This window comes from Dipteris shenzhenensis, chromosome 9 (genome assembly GCF_047967505.1).
Source record: "Dipteris shenzhenensis isolate YYH24624 ecotype China chromosome 9, Dip_SZ_1.0, whole genome shotgun sequence".
NCBI lineage: Eukaryota > Viridiplantae > Streptophyta > Polypodiopsida > Gleicheniales > Dipteridaceae > Dipteris > Dipteris shenzhenensis.
Window position 1 is genome coordinate 9,231,884 of NC_141604.1, and position 22,979 is coordinate 9,254,862.

The window sequence follows — 22,979 nt, forward strand, 5'->3', positions numbered from 1 at the left end:
GTTCATTTGTCTTTAATAGTATGTGTAAAAATTCATGTATCTTCAATATTATTTCTCTCATGTGTTCCAATATCTTCAAAAGGATACCTTTATTTATGTCTAAACTTGAGCATTGATTTGTATTTCTCAAACACAATTTCATTCCACCTATTCTTTAGAATGAAATTTTTTTTCCATATGTTGTGGCCAAACATAAGGTCTTTCCACATATTCTTAAGAATGAAAATTTGGCTTTACATTGGCAAGTCTATGGAATGAGGTTGTGGCAAAAGTCTGATACAGTGCATTAGGTCTTGACTAATGCTTCTTTAAGCTTGAATATTTAATGTATTAAATTCACGACTATTATTTAGTCTTGAATATTTAATGTATTAAGTTCATGACTTAGGATTTTACGAACTTATATCTAACATGTCCCACATTTAATGCAAATTAATATCCTACATAACACAACAAAGTATCATCCTCTCCCTTCTCGAAATCATTGCTACCTGGCCACTCTCCTAGCATTTTCATTGCCTTGCATTTGAATCATCTATAATGAAGAATGTTTCCTACCTTTGTACCCTCTCAGAGTTACCGTTAGCATGATCTAATTTCATGGACCCCAAGACTTGAGACTTGGAGATTCCCATATCACATCAGCAGTAGCTATCTTGTCCACCCTCAACGCTAGTAAGAGCCGGTCCCCATAGACAAGTAAAAGAAGTCTTTTTGGAGGTTCAATTTTTCCCCTCCATCTTCTCCAAGCCCCATGATGGAATAGGATATATTTACAACCCTACATTTAATGCAAGAATTGACACAACTTTTTTTGGACCTGACTATGCAGTTTACATCCCAAAATTGGTGCTAAAATTGTAGAGTGGGCATCTCCATTTGCCAAGGGGTGCCCCTAGCCACCCCTTGGACTTGCTCTATTTTTCTAGTTGGGTCCTCCCCATGAAAATTGCAGTGGGGCCTATTTTCCCCATCTAGTAAAATTGTATGCATCAAATATGTGTGTGTGTGTGTGTGTGTGTGTGTGTGTGTGTGTGTGTGCATGCATGCATGTATGTTTGTACATACATACATACATACATACATATATATATATATATATACACACACATATATATACACATATATACATACATATATATATATATATATATATGTATGTATGTATGTATATATATGTATATGTGTGTGTGTGTGTGTGTGTGTGTGCGTGTACTAAAACTATTAAAACTATATGCATCAACTAATGTTGTTGATCAATTTTTGGCATACCCCCCCCAAAATCAAGACCCCCATTACAAAGAAAGGTAAGGAATACAAGTGCTTGTTCTTATGCTCATGAGATAACAAAATGCATGAAATAGGCAACCAATGGGGTCCTACTTTTGATGTATGTATGTATGTATGTATGTATGTATGTATATATATGTATGTATATGTTGATTCATATATGTATATATTGATGTATATATTTATGGCTACAATTTTGATAGATGGAGAAAATGGACATGAAAACCATATAAATTGGCTCTTGCCATTTGATTTGATATATGACATGACCCTATTTGGATTTGTAAGTTGCCAAATGGGGTTGTACTTTTGAGGCCTAAATGCATGAAATAAGTAACGCATTAATATGTTGCCTATTTGAGGCATTCAGGCCCTAAAAGCAAGACCCCATATCTTTGGAATTGCATATCCAAATGGGGTCATGTCATATATCAAATCAAATAGCAAGAGCCAATGTAGATGGTTTTCATGTCCATTGTCTCCATCTACTAAAACTATACTCATCAAATATTGTTGTCTATCAATTTTTTGGCATACCCCCCCCCCAAAATCAAGGCCCCCATTGCAAAGAAAGGTAAGGAACACAAGTGGTTGTTCTTATGCTCATGAGACAACAAAATGCATGAAATAGGCAACCAATGGGGTCCTACTTTTGCTATATGTATGTATGTATATATGTATGTACATACATACATATATGTGTGTGTGTGTGTGTGTGTGTGTGTGTGTGTGTATACATATATACATATATACACACACACACATATATATATACATATATGTATGCATGTATGTATGTATGTATGTATATGTATTATATATTGATGCATATATGTCTATTGATGTATATATTCATGCATACAATTTTGATAAATGGAGAAAATAGGCATTAAGACCATCTAAATTGGCTCTTGCCATTCGATTTGATGTATGACATGACCCCATTCGGATTTGTAAGTCGAAAGGTACGGGGTCCTACTTTTAGGGCTTGAATGTCTGAAATAGGTAGCGCATCAATGTGCTGCCTATTTCATGCATTTAGGCCTCAAAAGTAGGTCCTACATGTTTCATGGTCCTACATGTATGACCTACTTTTGAGGCCTAAATGCATGAAATAGGCAGCACGTTGATGCGCTCCTATTTCAAGCATTTAGGCTCTAAAAGTAGGACCCCGTATCTTTGGACTTAAAAATCCAAATGGGGTCATGTCATACATCAATTCGAATGGCAAGAGCCAATTTAGATGGTTTTCATGCCTATTTTCTCCATTTAATAAAAGTATGTGCATCAAATAATGTTGTTTATCAAATTTTTGGCATACACCACCCAAATCAAGACCCACATTACAAAGAAAGGTAAGGAACACAAGTGCTTGTTCTTATGCTCATGAGACAATAAAAAAGAGGCCTAGTAGCCCAAACATGGCAATGCATCAATGCGCTGCCATTTTTGGGCTGCCAGGCCTCTTTTTTGTTGTCTCACGAGCATATATATGGAGGTTATTGAAGTAGTTCTACAATTTGGATGCATTAAGAGCATTCATATAGGAAGGAAAAATATAATAATTGAATACATTTTTTTTTCAATACATATTACTAGTAGGTGAGGCTACAAAAAAGATGCTCTACCCCTCATGATGTCTCTAGATACAGAATATGAGATTGCTTGATGCTTGGATTGTAGCTGGCAATGTTGCATGGGCAGAGCCACTATAGGCCTCAAGTGCTAGAAATTGATGTATGCCTCAAGTGCTAGAATGTGCAAATCATGACCAAAATCAAGACCCCTTAGAGATTCCATGAGGGCTATCATATCCACATTTTTTTACTTTTACTGCTACACACATATCACCTTCAGTTGAGGGCAGCACCATTCATCATCACAGGCAGCAAGTTCATGGGACCCCATCCCATGATCCAAGGCATTATTCAAAGACAAAGTATTTCCGACCATTCCCAAATCGAGTTTACCAATTCCTAATCTGATTGATTTCACTTACTGGACTTGCAATGCCTGCAAAGTTGTTGCTTAAGCTTGAATAAGCCTCTTGATTTTGGGGGTGTAATGGTCAAAAATGGTAGTGCATTAAGGCATCGCCATTTTTGACCATTACACCCCCAAAATCAAGAGGCTCATTCAAGCTTAAGCACCAGCTTTGCAAGTCTTGTTTTTGGTAGCAGAAGCATGAAAATGGAACTGCATTAACGTGGTACCATTTTCATGCTTCCCCCCTCCAAAAACAAGACCCCCAAGCTTTCCATTGAAGACACCAAAATGAGGGAAGATCACAATCTTGCAGATGTACATGGCCTTCAAACTGGTCAATGAGGCAGAGTGCACTAGTGAAAGAGCCTGCCAATGAGGGGAAGGATGACACGAGGAGTAAAGGAGCTACCCAATGAGGGGAGGGACTATCTTGGAATCGCCAGCAACAACAAGCAGGATGCAAGGAGGTGAGAAGGCAAAGAAGCAAGGAGGTGAGGAAGCAAGGAGGCAAGGAGGCGAGGCAGCCTTGAAGGGCAACAAGAGGGTGGATGTGGCCGAAAGGAGTAAGCAGGAAAGGAAGGGATGGAGATGTGGCCCTTAATGAGGAGTGGAGTAGAGGAGAGGGGCAAGGAGTGGAGGAGAGGAGTGGTGAGGTGGCAATAAAAAAGAGTGGAGCAATGGTGAGGGAAGGATGGATTGAGTCTTCTATGCCATTCGTGATGCTGGCAAGGAGAGTTCCACATGAGGGGTGGAGTGGAGAGGAAGAGTTGACGTGAAGCAGCCCCATTAGTCAGGACTGTAGTAGGTCTCCATTAAGTACATGCATAATCTGCTCTCTGTTAATAATTGCATGCATGTCATTACAACAAATAAATGCATGCATGCAATGGTCACAATAATCCATGTCTTATCTCTTCTCTATTCATGATTAGAGGTTGAAGAATCTTGTGAAATCATTACGGTCAACCTATGTATAGAAAACAGAATGCAGAATGAAAGATTTGAGGCCACACAAAGGGCCTTACAATAATATTTCATATGGGGATGCATGAGCAATCTTACCAACTCTAGTCACGTTGAGTGCATGGCAACCACCTGTTCAAAATTACATCATCCACGTTTAGATTTGTCATGAGTGGATGCATGATCTTTGAATTTTGTATATTGATAAAGGACTAATATCATATTTCACATGGGGATGCATGAGCACTATTAGTATACAAAATTCAAAGAGAGGATGATGCAACTCCAATCTCGTCTAGTCTATGGCAACCCCTTGTTCACTATCACATCATCTAGCTTTAGATTCATCATGAGTGGTTGCATGATCATCTCTTTGAATGGAATAATACTGACTTTATTTTTCATGCTCCAATTTTTTTTAACAAAAAGGATGAATTTTTAAATACATGAATCCAAGGGAGGGTGCCACATGTACGATGCAGAGTTTAAGGCAAGAAGAGGAATGTAAACATTATGCTGCTACCATGTGACTCTGCATTATTTCCTTTTTTTAATCGTTTCATTCCTTCTTTTTCTTCCCAACCTTAGGCATGAATTTTTGGTATCGTGTCCTCCAATTTTTCAATCAATAATATAATAATTGTTTCACCCAAGAATCCAACCTAATAGTACAATCATTGTTTCCACTAATAATGTTCAGCCGTTAATATGGTCCCCAACACACCAAAAATCATTTATTCAATAAAATAGGTGTGCTCCATCTGCCACACAAGTCCCGACAAGATCCTCCTACAACTCCCTCCTCCCGGTTCTCCTTCGATCCTCCTTCTATAGCTCCCTCCTCCCATCCTGCCATCATGATAGTGTTGATGTAGCATTTTATGTCGTGTTAAAACAATTGGCTTAGGTTAGTGTAGTCGATTGTTTGCAAGAAATGCTTGGATTAATGCTACAAATGCCATTTTTTTGGTGTGTGTTTTACAACATGAAATTTTTATGGCATTTTTCTATAAAAAATTACAACATTGTTGTGATTAATTGTCCTACAAACAACTCAAGCCATAAGCACCATGGATTAGTATAACAATATACATCACCGATGGATGTATACACTCATGCTCACATCAATTTCCAATATTGTATTAGATGGACCCCTAGCATACATGTGTGCATAGAAGACCATTTCCTACATTGATCCCTGATTTTAGAGTTAAATTATTCCCTTTCTCACATTCACATTATGGGCACATCATATTGCATTTTATGACTAACTTTTTTTACGAATGCTTTATACTTGTATTTGGTCAAAGAAGGTATATTGTCATTTTTTAATGTCTAGAATATATATAAATTAATTTATTGTCATTCCTAAAAAATTGATAAATTATATTTTCCATTTTGACTTAATTTTTAAAATGAATTAAGAACATAGGTTTGTGTAAAGTTTAAAATAATAAAAGATGACTAACTACTTGATTGAGTAATAGGATGGCATTGTGCAAATTTTTTTAAGTTTATTTATAAAATAAAGTGAGCAAAATGTGACAATAGAAGTACCTTTTTTGGTTTAGTTGTTGAGGGTGAATATTTTGTTGAAAAGTTGCTATTCGATCATATATTTAATCTATAAAATAAATGTAAAGATGTATCAAAAATATCAAAATAATTTGAAATTTAGATAGAATGTAGAAGACTTAAAATGACAATTGAGATTATTATTTTTGAATAAATGTAAGGCAATTTGCATATAAAAGATGCATGCGTTATGTATTTGAACACATACCTTTATAATTTTATGGTGGATTGATATAATGTAAGGTCAAATAATGATGTCATTAAACAATGAGTTTATGTTTGAGGGTGATGTTAAGTTAGAAAGATGACTTGCAACTTGAGAAGTATTAATTATGAAATTGAGAAGAGCAAAATAATAGCAAAAATATTTGAAGTACACTACAATAGTATTATAAGAGTGACAATACATGAAAATGTGTCTGGTGTACTAAAAAGTAGTTATTATTGGTATTGTTAAAAATGGAGTTATATGTCACTAAAAACATGATGTTTTTAAAAGCATGAATTAATAATAATTCATACATGAAATTTTCTATGTGTACTGAAAAAAGTAGTAATGCTTTGAAAAGGAAAAAAGGGAGGAATATGTGCTACGAATTAAGAGTCCTTCAAGAGTATGACTTAACTATTTGAAATAGGAAGTCCTTTACATGTATTGAAAATGGGATTCTATGTAAATATACTAGATTATGTCTATTTTTTGGAAAGTAAATTTTTTTTGTAGATGCTAGATTTCCAAAGGTTATTGTAGCCATATGTCGAGTTGGTTGTGTTGAGTTCTCTTATGATGTACCTTGTCTGATGTTGCCATTTTTTATTGTTGGTTGTTCTTCAAACAAGTGTTTGATAGATCCTACATAGTAGTGTATATGTCACAAGTTTCTTTTGTCTTATATGGATGAATATTTAATAAAAGGATTTTCTATTGATTACCTAATTATTTCAGCTCATGAAAGCATTGGAACGAAGTTAGATGGATTGATTTTATTTAAGATTCACAAGTTGTTTTGAGTGTTAGGCCCAGTGCAAATGATTTTTGAATGACTACAAGAGCCTTTCCTTTGAGTGTGCATCCATGTGACTTGTGTCCTATAATTGCATATGCTAGTGTGATTGGAAAAGTTGTTTTATGATACCATATGGAGTTTAATACCTTTCGTTTGTGTTTTGATCATCTTAGTGTGATTTTTTCATTTGTTGATAAGATCTTGGCATGAATTTTTAAAATGTTGTTTGTTTTATTATCTATTTCTAGTGATATGACACTTGCAATAGTGCCATTTGTAGCTCTGATTGTGTGATCAATATTTTTCGTGATCATCACTTTTGCTCCTATTGCAATTTATTGTATGGAGTGGAAATCTGGATCCATTATCCATTCTTGAATTCTAAGATTTAATTTACATTGGATGTCACACTGACGCTTTTAATTTAATGCTCATTGAATTTCTTATGTAGTATGAGCTCATTATAGTATCGTGTGTCTTTTTGATGGGTGCACAGTATAGTTGTGTCCTTGTCAATGAAATTGTTTGCTTCACTACTATCACTTATGATCAGATCACCTAGGTAATACTGAATCTCTTCTACCATTGGTTGTCTTATCCTGATTATGTTTAAGAATTCTATGTATGTTGGATCTAGGTGACGCATTGATGGTGAAGGAATGAAAAGGTTACAGTTGTCCAGAAACCAGAGTTTCCAATATAGCATTTTCTACAAAATTCATTTTCTTGCACCTTGCATTTACATACTGGAGGCAATTGGGACATATCTCCGAGCAAGAGCATCTTTTTATTTTCAAAAGGTTGCAAGATTGTTTCCTCGCAAGTTTCGTGCAGCTATCTGATTACTGTGTTTAATGTTTGGCATGTTATCATTGAGATCTCATCAATTATTATGATTTTTGCATTTTGCAATTCTATGTATTTCGTCTGACATTGGTAAGGAGGCACGAAACATATCATGTCTCTTTGGTAAAGCGAAGTGGATGATGGATAGTAGTTGCTAATTGACTTAGTCTCATTGTAGAAGCTCCTATTGTTGCTGCCAGAACGATGGATTTTCCTTGTTTTACATAATTATAAGTAATGTACTTGATCTTAAATGTCTTTCTTAAACCAGGAGTATCACAAATGACATGAAGTCCTGCGGTGGGTGATCCATTAATATTTTCATAAATTTGTTGTTGTTCTAAAGAAAGAGTTGCATAATTTAAGTCCTTGAACTTATTCATCATGTTGTTGCTTCTCAATGCTTGATGGGGTTCTCTTCTTTGCTTGATGTAGCTTGATGCGTGATGTTGTGTTCTTCCATGCGCCTTGATGCTTTATGTGTGGATGCCATGCTATGTGATATGGTCATCTCACGCACTTGTGCTGTTGGCATGCTTTAGGCATACATGCATTGCTTTATCATTTATTGCTAAGCTATTACCAATTGATTTCTTTCAATATTAGTAGTGTCTAATTGCATACAATGATTCTAATCTGATAGACGCATAGAGCTCAAAAAGACAATCACTTTTTCTTTTTAGAGCACATGCAAATTCTTCCTGGATTGGAAGTTACGACTTGTCAAAGTTTCTGTGAAGAGGGAGCCTTGATGATGTGGCTTGTGGTGAGGTGGCACTGTGAGATCACATGCAAAAGAAGGTGGTAGCTAGTGATTGTGCACTGACTGGACTGCAGTTGACTGAACATTATGCTTATGTGGCGCTTGACATGGAACCTATAAGGCTACCATGTGGCACGATCTTCACTAGACTTGCTAACTCCTGGTTAATTGAACCTGACTAAGGTTTAAGCTAATCTGCCACAAGTACTCACCATACATAAAGTAACCAAGGGTCAAAAAGTGTTACCATGGTTACCTTTAATCTGCCATGTGTCATTCTCCTATGTACCTTGGAGAAGGAGAAGGTGATTCTGTCCGTTGGCCACTTGCTCACGGAGGCATCGTTAAGGACGAGGTCGGTGTGTAGTCGCATGGGAGCTTTTAAAAAATACTTGACAATATATGAACAACCGCGTCCCAAAACTAGGAGTAAGTGTTCTTTCTTCAAAAATTATGTCTGATATTCTTTAAAGGCACTCTACTAACTTCCCATTCGATCTTATGAAAATTACACATGAGGACAACTACTTATCATTACTAGAACAAATCAACATGCTAGCTACAACTCATCAATTTAAAAAAAATACATCGCATGAAGTCGACACAATTGTACTTCATGATACAACAAGAATTATCGAGCGTCATCTCGTAACATCTATGGAAGCTCTGTCACGATGTGACGAATTAACGCTTGAGTATGCATTATTCCCATTCCTCTCTCCTTTCAAATATGGTGCTCAGAATTAACGCTTGAGTATGCATTATTCCCATTCCTCTCTCCTTTCAAATATGGTGCTCATGATGGTAAGATGTTCTTCAACGTATACTTGAAAATAAGAATATCAAAATTATTCTCCATGTTCACTCTTTACAAACCATACTTGTTATTGATGTACCAAATACGTCAATCTACTATAAATGCAAACTCAAAAACTACAGTATTACAAAGAGATATTGACCAACAAAGACGACTGAACAGAAGATAATTAGATGTATTCTTAAGTTTCAGATACCAAGTTCTATTCCTTGATCTCCTCTCCTTCGTAGCACGGTAGAAACTTAAAAAATCTAATGGCAATGGTTGACACATGGGGCCTTCCCAATATATTCCTTACACTAACTGCAGATGAGGTATCAACCACGAGATGGTGTGAAATCGATCAAATAGAAACCATTGCAAAACAATTCAATGAACACTTCACATGGAGAGATTGTCAAGTTGAATGCGCAGTGCTCTTCCATGTTAGACTACAACAATTCTTAGCAAGATATATTATGTGTGATAAAGGACTACTAGGTAGAGTCAACCATCACATCATAAGACATGAGGTACAAAATCGAGGATCTACGCATGCACACATAATGCTATGGATAGGAGGATCTACGCATGCACACATAATGCTATGGATAGATGAACAAGACATAAAGATCGTATCAAACCAAATCAATGCAAATATTGTTGAGATATGGTGCCATGAGCACATAGATTAAAAGCTAAGGTATGGTATGAAAAAGAATTAAAACAGCCACCCTAAGATGTAGACCTGCCACGTCAACAGAATAAATCCATCTGAGTCTTTTCAAGCTCCTCTCCCAAGCCGTTCCAATGCTGAGCCATCTCCAAAAGCTGCCACGTGTTGGTTTAGTGAACACACATCATCATGACGTTAGTATAGTGGTGTGTGCCATGCAACAAGAGGACGTGTAAGGCTTTTTGCAAGTGGCATAATTTTGTCCACCGTTTTCTTGAAATGATAAAACACTGAAACTGGTCAACATAAACCTTCTCAACAACGTCATCATGAAGGAAAACTAACTAAATATCCGTATGTTGTATTGACTTGTCTTGATGCAAAGCTAAAGCAACACATGTGCACATGATAATCAAATCACTGGCTGAATGTAACATGCAAGTATGCATGACTAACTACTGCGATTTGTGTCGAGGTCTATACATGTGGGTGCTTAAAGAGCACAAAAACCATTACATGTGTTTCAAAGCACTATACAGATGCTTTAAAATATACAAAGATATTTCTCTCAAATGGGATGAAAGCGCTTGCCCAGCTATTCATAACTACTACTGATTGACTGACTATAAGTAGATACTATGTGGCTAGTAGATGGGTCTAGCATCACATCTCAAAATGAACCTTACCTCTGAAATGGAAAAGTTCTGACACGCCTGATTTAGAAGCCCTTTCAAGAGCTCATAGCCAATCTGATAGCATACACAACCAACTCGCTTCCATCAGTCTCCGAGCTATTCCCCCTGGTGTGTTGTCTGGATCATGGGGAAACGTTTGATTTTCCGATATAAGGTTCTGAAAACCTGCACCAGGATGTAGACCCCTATACTCTCAAAAACTTGCTGTCCTCCTACCTTCATGGCACTCCTAAATCCCTCAGCCTGCGTGCTCCCGTAAAGTGTTAGTAGGCCTCATGGTGCCCGCAATCTCCCTCTGGACAGCCAACTGTAAGGCAGTGCTTGCTGTAACCTTGATCACCTTGCTGCCCTGAATGACGGCCAAGGTTGCCTACCTTTGAACTCTCCATGTGCTGCTCAAGCAGCTCCCATCTGCTCGGGATTCCGTGCGCTTCCCTTGCTGCAAAATCTGCTCAAATGAGCAACTCAAAACCAAAGTGGCCACTCTGGAGCGGATCCAGGCATTGCTCCAGGAGCTCAACAAACCTAAGGATTACCCGTCTAAGCTGCCAAGACGCAGAGGCCCTGAAAATGACGCAGATGGAGCATCCAGGCAAGGTGGCCCCTGCTCAGCAAGCTTCACCACCTGTAAATCTCCAAAAGTGGCCCTTATACCATGTTGGAAAACAGAGGTACCATGCAGCGGAAGCTTTCTCACACTAGGAGAACACAAAAGTAACCCAGGCACTCACACGGTGGTGTTAATTTCAATCAAACTTCTTCCGTCATGTGTACTTAAACAGTAGATGGATATGCAAGCATGTAATTAGACAATGCCAACTATAGAGATGTAGGACTAGCAATATATTTCCGTCCAATGAATATGGACACAATACAAAAGATGAGTCCAGTGTACCACCAGGATGTGGACCTTTGTACTCTCAAAAACTTGCTGTCCTCCTCCTCCTAAATCCCTAAGCCTGCGTGCTCCCGTAGAGCGTCAGTAGGTCTTGTGGTTGTACCCTCAATCACCTCTAGACTGCTCCCCATGGACAGCCTGCTGCAAATCCCCTTGTTCGATATAGCTCAAGATAAGAGAAGTCCAAGAATACACATTATGTTCAGCCAAATTGTTAAAAACTTGCTGAGCAGCACACATTCCACATTCCACTAGTATTGGGACAAGAGATCCATAAGCTTCCAGTCCACTTTCACAAATATAGGATTGCAAGCACTTAGCATAAGCAAGATTTTTGTTATTTTTGAACTTGGAAAGGATGAGTATAAGGTTCTCAACCAAGGAGCCAGAAATGGCCATTTATATAGGGCTAGGGAGGGCAAGGTTCATGCCAATCTGAACCTTAATCCAGCCAATAGAAGTAGGGCCAACCCAGTCAATTTGATCGGACCTACCTGCTGTACCAGTTGTCCAATAATGGCCAACTGGTCTGCTGTTTCCTAGGCCTATAAAAAGTCCAAGCCAGGGTCTTTATGCAGCCCTCAACCTATACCAAAATCTGCTGTTAATGTCCATGCATGCTGCTCCAGTCTGCTCCTCAAATGCTGTTCTAGTGGATCTATAGGCAGTGAGTTATGCCCCCTTGAGGGGCTCCTTTTATAGGTCCGAATGCCTTGAACCCTCCATATGGACCGACTTAGTAGTAGGGGAAATAGGCTGCCGACCCAGGCAGGCCCGCTGACCCACCTAATTGTCTATCTTCTTTGGGCTTTGCAAGCCCAGCCTGGCCATGTGGCAGGCTGCCACAAGCCCAGGCTCTCTTGCCATAAAGTAACTTTGACATCTTCCAGGTCCAATTTGCTGGCCCAATACTTGTCCTTTTCCATTGCCTACAAACTCAGGCCCCATCTGCCCCTGTTCTGGCACTTATGCAACCTTCAATCTGCTGGTCTATTTCCATACAACCATCCATACCATAGGCACCTCCTCATTGTCTGTATCTACATCTCCCAATGGGGGCTATTTATAGAGCAGCAGGACCTCCAAAACTATACAACTTTAGCGTACCAATCTGGATGCGATGGCCTGCTGCTACTGCTATCCACCATCTTGCAATCTCAGCATTATGTTTTGGCTCTTATCTACGGGTCTGATGCTTCCACAAGCCTTCAAGCCATAAACAAAATTTGGAGACACACTATCTAGTTGCATCTTTGTAAAACAGTTTAGTACTTCCTCACAAAGCCCAACTTCAACATATCCTCCAATTATTGCAGTCCATGAGACTACATCGTGAGCATAAACCTAGATGAATTTAGGAACATTCCCAAACTCATCCTATAAAAACACAACATAGTGCAGTTTCAATCTCATGATAGTCATTCATAAGATTGAAAACCAAAAACTCCATCACGCATAGCAGGGACTAGCTACTATGACATCCCCACTGACGTCATCAGTGCCTAACAGTGGGTGTAGACCAAAGTACAAAAATATGCTCTCACACATACAAATCCACACACCCACACATACTTGAGCATCCATTCATACAATACTGAGTTTCTATCGGCACTCCAGAGGTGAAGGGCAAACTCAGCCATGACGAAGGCTAGCCTGTCAAATACATCGTGAGCATAAGCCAGTCAAATACATCGCTTGATTTCACAAGGAATCAAAATTTGGCATACACACCAGAGGTGCTGCTTACAAAACAACCTCTTTCCAATTTCAGTCTATTATTCTCAAGGTGTATTTCTTGGACCTTTACTATGGATCGGCTGCTACCACAAGCTTTCAAGATGTAAACACATGTGACAGCAGTCGGAGGTATGCCCTCCACTTGCATCCGTTTGGAATAGTTCAGTGCTTCCTTGCCAAGCCTATGAGCAGCATACCCTCCAACTAGTATGGTCCAAGAGACTATATCTTGAACTCAAAGCTTGTGAAACACTTCTAGTGCTTTTCCAAGCAAGCCGCATCTGGCATACATGTCAACCAAGGTGCTGCCAAGAAAAGTATGTTTTCAGATAACTGTCTGGCAATTTCAGCGTGTATTTGTGACCTCTTTTTGCTTCTTTCAGCCTAGCACAAACCTTTAGAAGGGCCACAAATATGTAGCTGCTAGATGAAGATAAATACGCAAGTTTCTTCTACTCCAGACATTCAGTTCTTCATCAGCAAGCCGCTGTTCAGCATTTCCTGCCATGCAGTCCACGAGACTTCGTTTCAAACTATGATCTTGTCAAATGCTTTCTATGGTTCTGCAAGCAAGCCACATTTGGCATACATATCCACCAAGGTGCTACCAACAACTATCTGTTTTTCCATTCCATTTCTGGAAACCTCAGCGTGTAATTCTCGGCCCTTGTCCATGGCACCTATGCTTCATTCAGCATTTGATAGAAGAAATCCAATGCCTTCTGGAAATGCCCATTGTGGTCAAAAGCCACAATTATGGCAGTCCAAGAGACCATCGTGATAAGGCATTATGGTGAACAATCTCCTTGCTTTGCACACGCTCCCACACATCCCATCCATCTTGACAAGTGCAGTTCCCAAAGCCATGTGTTGGAGACATCCATGAGCTAATATGGCAGCATGAATTGCCTGCCCCTTTGTTAAGCAGCCAAACTGGCACATGCTTCAAGAGCATAGACAAAGGTGATTTGATTTCATTCAGCTACCAAGATCATCTCCACCAAACCACATTCTAGGAACTAAACCGTAGAGTGCTTCATTTGGAACTCACCATCCAAATATAGAGCAATCTGCCCACTCCATAGCATCGGAGGCCATAGGAAAGACACACGACCTGATCATAGGCTGGTAGAAATCTATGTCCCAAACCACAGCAGGCTCATCCATGAGGGATGCATCGACCTAGCTCATCAGTTACTTCCATGCCTCAAGTAGAAATCATATCTAGGTATTGATTAGTCTCCCAACACTGAATCCCCCTAATGCCTATATAGCGCCACAATTTAACTTTGTTTCTACTTCTGCCTGCATTTTCAGTGATAAGGAAACTAAAAACTCCTCTCCCGTTAAGATCCTATAACACTTGCTTAGATCTTTTCTGATGCCTCAAGCTGTTGTTTCTAGCCACTAGCCTGCAAACTTGCTACATCAGCTAAATTGCTTATATCTTTTCTAATGCCTCAAGCTAATGTTTCTAGCCGCTGGCCTGCAAACTTGTTTTTTCAGCTAAATAAAAATTGTTGCGTCCCTGTAGTACGTGTGACCCATTCTGGCACAAGGGAACGCTGATCCAAAGGCTCGCTATTCCAAAGGCTCAGACAACACAGAAATACTAGAACACGAAGTAGGTGTGGAGGTGGAGACGCTTTCCTATGACGATGGAGTCTTGAGCAGCACCATTCAGCTGCAAGGCATGACCAACGGCACCACGATGGTGGTCGGATGTCATGGGGGCTTGAAATTCTAAATACTTTAATGTACTACAAGACCATGACAACTTTGGTTTTCAAAGTCCAAGCGTGGGCTTAATAATGTGTAATTAAACGCGGCATGGTGCCTAGCACATAAGCGTAATTAATCCCTAGGCCCAAAGGCATTCCAAGGAATTAAAAGAGTGGTTGTTAGGAAATGATGATGAGGCATTTTTAATGGGCCCCCTAGAGAGCCATGTACCTTCAGTGGTCCCCCTAGAGTTCGAGGTGGCTCTAGTACCTTCTACATGCTCCTTTGCCATTCCTGGACCTTCCTGGGCGTTCTAAAGTTCACATGTGTGGTTTTCTCTCTCATATTCTCCCTTTGTTGAGATTTTAGACTGGTTTTTCAACTTCTTCAGCTAAATTCCATTTTTCTTCATGACTCCTCACCTGTTTGGATTCCTCGACTTCCGTTTGGCCCGATGTCTTCCCCTCTGCCTCCCAGTGATATGCTTTTCCCTCCGTCCGTTTGGTAGAACGGGCAGAGCTGAGCACTTCTTTTGCTGGTCGAATATGCAAAAGTGGTTTTTTCTGGACCTTTTTGCTTCTACAACCTCCTGAGCCTCTCCTCTTGCAAAGCTACAACTTTCTATTGAATTTCGAGTGGTCCCACACGCTGGTTGACTGGTTTTTCTCAGTTTTGTAGGACTTTCCGGCGATGAAACTTCTCCAAAACCTTCTCAATGCATTTCTCTCTGAAGCATGCTTCTTTTGAGCCCAAGAACTCCCACTTCTTCGCGACAGAAGTGCTTCTTTTTGCATTTTTCAGTGGAATTCTTGCTGGTCGGCTCTTGTAAATGCTCGTTCTTCATGCCTTTGCACTTCTCATTGGCTGAGAATGCAATTGGGCATTGGCTACTACGTCCTCTTGGCGATTGAGGACTTGGTTCAAGTTTTCAGGACTTGGTGAGTTGTGATTTTGCTGCTGCGATTTCTTTCTGCCATAAGCTATTGATTGGCCTCATGTGCTGCCTCTTTCTTGGTTCACAGGTGCCCAGGCAGTGCTACATGAGTCATTCTTTGATTAGGTACTTTGCTGATTTTATTTTGGAGCTTTGAAAAGATTTATGAATGCCATCTGGAAACCACTCAAAGAGAGTGCAGCTAGGGTGCAATGTGATTGCATCTGGACAACCAATGGAATTACACTCAGAAAAGAGAATGCCTTTGGGTTGAGCCTATGGGTTAAGTGCACTTATGTGATGGTGTTCTATGCTTGAAAGCCTTGCGAAGGCTCAGTGAATTGGGGCTGCGTGCTCATTTGTAGGAAAGGTCTCCCAGATGCAACTTGTAATCATTTCACTGTGAAATATAAAGAAATACCGAAAGGGGCGCCACGGTGTTTGGGGCCAATCGAGTGCACTCGTCTATGTTTGTTGAGCAGGGACATTCTAGCCTCCATCCCTTTTTCAGTGGTTTTGTTTGTGAACAAATGGGTAAATGCCAAATGGTGATCATGCAATGGTTAATGGTTGTGATATATAATAAGTGCTGAAGTGATTAAAGGTTTAGTTCCATTGCCCTCTCAGTGATTAGAGGCCGGTTTCAGCGGAACTGGGGATTCCCGAGGGGTATGAGGGTACGCCATCGTCTCCACTGTGAACCACACTGGACTACTCAATCTCTACCACCACAGTCTCCATTTCCTCTAGATCAGATGGATGTGGATGTTCTGCCATCGCTGCCTTCGCAATTTGCGCACTAGTGGGTTGAACCAGGGAAAAAAAATAATTAGGGGGATTCAAATTCTCTCTCTTATTTAGGCCTTAATTCATTTCCTTACTGCCATGCCCACACGCTTTTTAATCCGAGAGTCGTCATCTCAAAACCCCACGAACTCCTTGCTTCACTCATTCACTGACAAGTTCCATTATCCATACATTATCAGGACTGGGCAATCGGGATTCGTGGAACAAGAAGAAGACTACAGCTGTACCCGAAACAATGGGGAATGGGAAGAGATGAGCTTACAGCAATTCAGTACCTGTAAAGATTTGCACCAGAATTTGTTGTTCGCAAACTGCCAAATCTCGTCCTTACAAAATGATTGCACGGTGGTCTGCAAAGATTTTCACAAGCAGTGGTAGGAGTTCCTGTTAAAGCACTCTTTCAATGATTGCACGGAGGTCTGCAAAGAACTTCAGATGTGTCGAAGATTTTTTATCTCAAAGAATCGATGAGGGGACGAAGAGACCGGACTCGATGAGGAAATCTAGAACAAAAAGGCACTCATATTTGAATCGATGAGGGGACTAAGAGAAAGCAATTGATGATAAAAATATCAAAAGAAAGGGCACGCAGATTGAAAGGACTAATCTGCAATGAGGAAAGACAAGTGGAAGAGAAGAGGAGAACGAGGAAGTTAGATTGGAGTTACGTTGGAAGTTGGAAGAATTTCTTGCCAATCTATAAAATAAATAATACATCGTTTCATGAAATGACACGTGGCTTCATGAGAGGCCAGATTTCCCTTTCATGTCACAATGCTACCTGCCTAAATACCTGACATTAGCAACCAGGTCTGATAGGCCAGGCAGACCTGACAAGCAATTTTGTCTGGTACGTTCACCCAGATATCCTGGTTGGAAGACCTAGCAGTCGAGTTGCCAGGATGTTTGGATGCGGAGCGGCTATCCCTATAAAATCTCAGTTCAGGCACTTGGAGGGCAGACCAAGTAGAGCTTGCAAGCCCCTCTTGTAGCAGAGGTAACAATATGCATTCAAGTGGCAAGGGGGAGAGCATGCAACCAGGCGCTGTCATAGAGCAGAGATCTCAGACAAACCTCTTCAATTATGGACACGCCGCTTCACCCAGGGACACCTTCCTTCCTGAAGAGACACACCTCTTCACTAAAGGGAGATTCCCTTTCACCCAAGAGACACCCCCCGCATAGAGGAGATGCTATACAAAATAAAAGCCCAACTTTGCACAGCCCTTCCAGCCAAGTAGCAGCCATATGCACTAATCAGATGCTAAGATCTCATATTCAGTCCTCACATGGAGGAGATACTACATAAAAATATTGCACTACAGTTATTCAGCACAAACTCTCCTAGTAAAAGGGGGACAATGGACAATATGCAGAGTTACTGCTGCTCTCTCGCACTTTCAGCTGTTTATGCTTCCACAACCAAAGATCAGTGGATTATGTGCGAGTGTGTGATGAAGTGATCCATGCATGTGTCACACAATGCGTGCACACTTCATAAAACTGTCCTACAGTGCCCTTACCCTAGGCCAGCCTCTTTCCCCTCTGAACAAAATCTTACAAAATGTGCTATCAATCAATTGAATATCATGTGACTATGACAGTCCACAATTGAGAATAACAAAAAGAAAGCATGCGCACTGGTCCATGAAGCAATGATCTCTCTCTCTCTCTCTCTCTCTCTCTCTCTCTCTCTCTCTCTCTCTTTCGTTAGACATTCTCAGCTTGTAGCCGTTTACTCTCTACAACATTTTTGAATTGGCTCCCAAGCAAATTATACCTTTATTATTGAGATCTGGAAGTCCAAAAAGTAATTGTAAAAAAGTTGTACCTAGGGAACAAAGTATATTCGATTTTGTAGAGTTTATAAGGCACACCAATTCAGAGCTGCCACAAGAGATCATATGGCCGAGCTTTATCTGGTTTGTCCCATAGAGTTCTCCGAAGGGCATTAATTCAGTAGCACTTCAATCCATTTCTGGCTCCCGCTCAGCATACACATGCCAAGTATGGATGTGAGATCTCGTGCTTTCATATGAATTATCCATAGAACTTCCTCCCTGTAAATATTCAAACAGAACCTGGAACTTCCGAATGTTTCTTAAACATATAGTTTCATACATCACCTCTGAAACAGCAAATCAAGCCAACCTTTTTCTGCATCTTTACGGATAAAAAAACACCTCCCAGAGCGACATCTACATTTCTATGAAAGAGCTGTTAATTTGTGAGCATATGTTCACTCTGCAAAACTAAATAGATGCACCTAGACAATTGTCCTCGTCCATACCATTTCTTTGAATACATTCTCCTCGTTGTATCAATCCCAAACTGGAAAGACAAAAACAAAAGATTGACCCGGTTACTTATTCCATTTAGCAAAAGCTCAACACTACATACAAGCAGCTCTCTCTTTATCACATCCCGTAGATACATGCTTGCAAGAACTGCCATTGCACGTGTAAAATGGGCCCTCTTGTTATAATGGCACATTATCACTTGCGTACTAAGGATATTCTCTACTCAACTGCTTAGAGAAGAAAGCCCTGGGGTCATAACAATACCATGTTTACTAGAACGCTCTAAGACTCACCTGCAGAAATCAGGAAGTTCAAAAACAAAGATCGGCGTCTGAGTGCCACAACCATTTAGCAGGCCGGGAATAGCAACGAAGAGTTGGATATATTGCCAAAGTCCAATTTCAGTATTGCAGATTGATAGCCCAAAAAATATTCAAAGCTGCGTGGAAAGCCTTGAAACATCAAAATGTGCATTGTACGAATGAGCTCCATATGTGGATAGCCAAACAAAATTGGTGCAACTCCTATTTTTTTGAAGAAAGATCTGCATCACTAGTGAGAGACAACGGCCTGCTCTCAATTACTTCATCAATGAGACCGAATTCCTTGGCTTCTGCGGGCGTCATGAAATTGTCTCTTTCCATGCTTTGTTCAATCTTCTGCAAAGTATTGTTTGTGTGTTTCACATAGAGCTTGTTTAACCTTGATCTCATGTCGAGAATTTCCCGTGCATGAATAGCAATGTCACTAGCCTGGCCACTAGCCCCCCCGGATGGTTGATGGATCATCACTCGAGCGTTGGGCAAAGATCTTCGTTCCCCAGGAGCTCCAGCTGCAAGGAGAAGAGAGGCCATGGAAGCTGCCTGACCGACACAGAGGGTGGTAACAGGGCTGCGGATGTACTGCATGGTGTCATAAATGGCAAGGCCAGCGGTGACGTGACCACCAGGGGAATTCAGATAGAGGTGGATGGGTTTCTGAGGATTCTCAGACTCGAGATAAAGAAGTTGAGCGACAACGAGAGAAGCGGTGTCATCACAGATGGAACCATTGAGGCAAATGATGCGTTCTTTGAGAAGGCGGGAGAAGATATCAAAAGCGCGTTCACCACGGGCAGAGTGTTCGATGACGATGGGTACCAAACCTGTTGAATGCCTCTGTGATTCACCACTCCAACAACGCCAGAGATGGGCATCATGCACAGTCGTGCTTCTTGCACCTCGTCGGATTAACCAAGCCATCCTTGCTTCAAAACACACAAATCTTTGCACCTTTAAAACATTTTGCTTCCTTTTGCACCCTCATTTTTTCTCACAACTTTCAACCCTAATAGACGTGGCAACTTCCACATTTTGCAATGCCCTTTGTCTTCTCCAAAGTGAGTGATCATGTCTAAGAGTGATCATGTCTAGGGCAGGCCTTTCCTAGCCACCCACTCGCGTGCGGTCAGCAGCCTCGAGCCATTCTCCGACTCGGAAATGGTCAATCGCAAGCCTCGAGTAGGCATTGAAATTTTAAAATTTTGTGTTTTGGGAGTTTGGAAGGTACTTCCCGCACCTCAAAGGGCCAGTCATATAACTACTCTGAAATGGTAGTTGGAGGAGCTTGCCATGGACTGGGCGGCCTTCACAGATCGAACACAAATATTTTGTGTCAGTGTTCGAGCCCATCCCCATGGTTTTAAAAATAGGCTTACAACCATGAGCGATGTAAAACTAGCAATAGGTTTAGATTGAGCTTTGAATGTGTAAGTTTACTACCAAGTGATGGCACGTTGTTCATATACCCAAGCTAACTAGGACGGCAACCCACACCACCTTTCGGAAGATGGCGGGCAAAGATGTGAATCCAACCTTACGAGATTGTGTTACATAAACTTTTTCATCTTCTAAAGGTCGTCAACTCGTCCCTAGACAACTTAACCATGGCTAATGGGGCAGTTGCTCAACATGTCATGTATTGGACTCAACCTTGAATCACTAATCTTGGGAGATCATGTTACATAACTCCTCTGAAAGCTTTTCATTTTTTTATGGTCGCGCAAACATTAGCTCACTCCCTTCTAGCTAAACAACTTAATCATAAATTATTGGTCTGGTGGTCAACATGTCATGCACTAGACTCAACCTAACCAACCTTGAATCAGTAATCATGTTACATAACTCCTCTAAAAGCTTTTCATCTTCTCAAGCTTGTGCAAACATCAACTTGCCCCCTTCTAGCTCGATAACTTAACCCCAATTCATGGGGTTGTTAGTCATGTATTAGACTCAATCTAGCCAGCCTTGAATCACTAATCATGGTGCATGACCCCTCTAAAATCTTTTCATCTTCTCATGGTCATGCAAACACCAAGTGGCCCTCTTCTAGCTAGATAACTTAACCAGATTCATATCCATCGAGCTTCATTTGCATGGTTGGCAATGCATATTTCCTTGTCATCAACCACAATCATGCATGAGTGTTGAAAATATGCATCGGTGTGCTTTTGACATACGTGTGTGGCTATGATGGGCATGATACTTGCATAGGCCTTAAACCTACTTAGTTTAAGGCTTGTGCATAGTATCACACCCATCGGGCCTCATTTGCATGGTTGGGAATGCATATTTCCTTGTTTTAACGCACGCATCATGCATGAGTGTTGAAAAATATGCACCGGTGTTTGGTGTATGTGTGTGGTTGTGATTGGCATGATACTTTCCATAGGCCTTAAACCTACTTAAATTAAGGCCTGTGCAAAGTATCATACCCATAGGGCTTCATTTTCGTAGTTGAGAATGCATATTTCCTTGTTTTTAACCACACATCATGCATGATACTTTGCATCATGGGTGTGATACTTTGCATAGGAATGTATCATACCCATTGAGAATCATTTGCATGGTCGGGAATGCATATTTCCTTGTTTTCAACTATGCATCATGCATGAGTATCCAAAAATATACATTGGTTTGCCTCTGGCGTATGTGGGTGGCTTTGATGGGCATGGTACTTTACATAGGCCTTAAAACTACTTAGTTTAAGGACTATGCAAAGTATCATACCCATCGAGCTTCATTTGCATGGTTGGGAATGCATACTTCCTTGTTTTCAACCACAAATCATGCATGAATGTTCAAAAAAATGCATCGGTGTGCTTGTGGCATATGTGCGTGGCTCCAAAGCATGTCTAAAGTATCATACCCATTGGGCTTTATTTGCATGGTTAGGAATGCATATTTCCTTGTTTTCAACCACGCATCATGCATGAGTGTTGAAAAATATGCATTAGTGTGCCTCTAGCATATGTGTTTGGCTTCCATGGGCATGATACTTTACACATGCCTTAAACCTACTTAGTTAAAGACATGTGCAAAGTGTCATACCCATAAGGCTCCATTAATTGCATGGTGCGAATGCATGTTTCCTTGTCATCAACATACGCATGTCTTAATGCATGCTAGTAGGGTTTCCCTTTAAAAAGTGTGTGTGCATATCTCTTTATGCCTCAAGATTTAGCATAGTGCTTTATCCCTTAGCATCCTAGAGTCACACAAATCGTGTCCCATTACAAGACATGGAGCCTCCAATTTTTGCTCACCCTACCGAAACTCCATGAGTGCTGTGTGTGTGTATTGAAAAAAGATGTGCAGATAAAAAAAGATCTCGAGCTACTCCAAATGCAAAAAGACCTAGCATGAATCATTATCCCATCTTGATTCGTAGTCCTACCAAATTTGATCCCATTCTGACACCAATGCCCCGCTTCCCCATAAGTACCCTCATTGGTGGACCCCTATATGTCAGGTTGCATGCCCAAAGGGGCATAGTAATAGTGACCTAGAGACACACCAAGTCTTGTTCCATTACAAGACAGGGAGCACTGTAAATGACCTTACCCTAATGAAAATCTATCATTGATGAAGGTGCTAAAAAGAAGCATGCACACCCTAAAAATGGCCTCTCACTACTCCAAATGCAAAAAGACCTAGCATGAATGAT

General features: G+C 40.4%; 1 pseudogene across 2 annotated transcripts; it reads right to left on the reverse strand.

Annotated features, from left to right (window-relative positions):
* Nucleotides 1-18,507: 18,507 nt before the first annotated feature.
* On the reverse strand, nt 18,508-20,514 carry LOC147898155 (uncharacterized; annotated as a pseudogene). 2 transcript variants are annotated; one of them, XR_015541557.1, is made up of 3 exons: nt 19,289-20,514; nt 18,986-19,026; nt 18,509-18,755 (listed from the first exon to the last, which is right to left on the reverse strand). The product of XR_015541557.1 is annotated as an uncharacterized LOC147898155, transcript variant X2 (transcript). The 2 variants fall into 2 exon arrangements; XR_015541556.1 differs by having other exon boundaries at nt 18,508-19,026.
* Between the last annotated feature and the right edge of the window lie 2,465 nt (nt 20,515-22,979).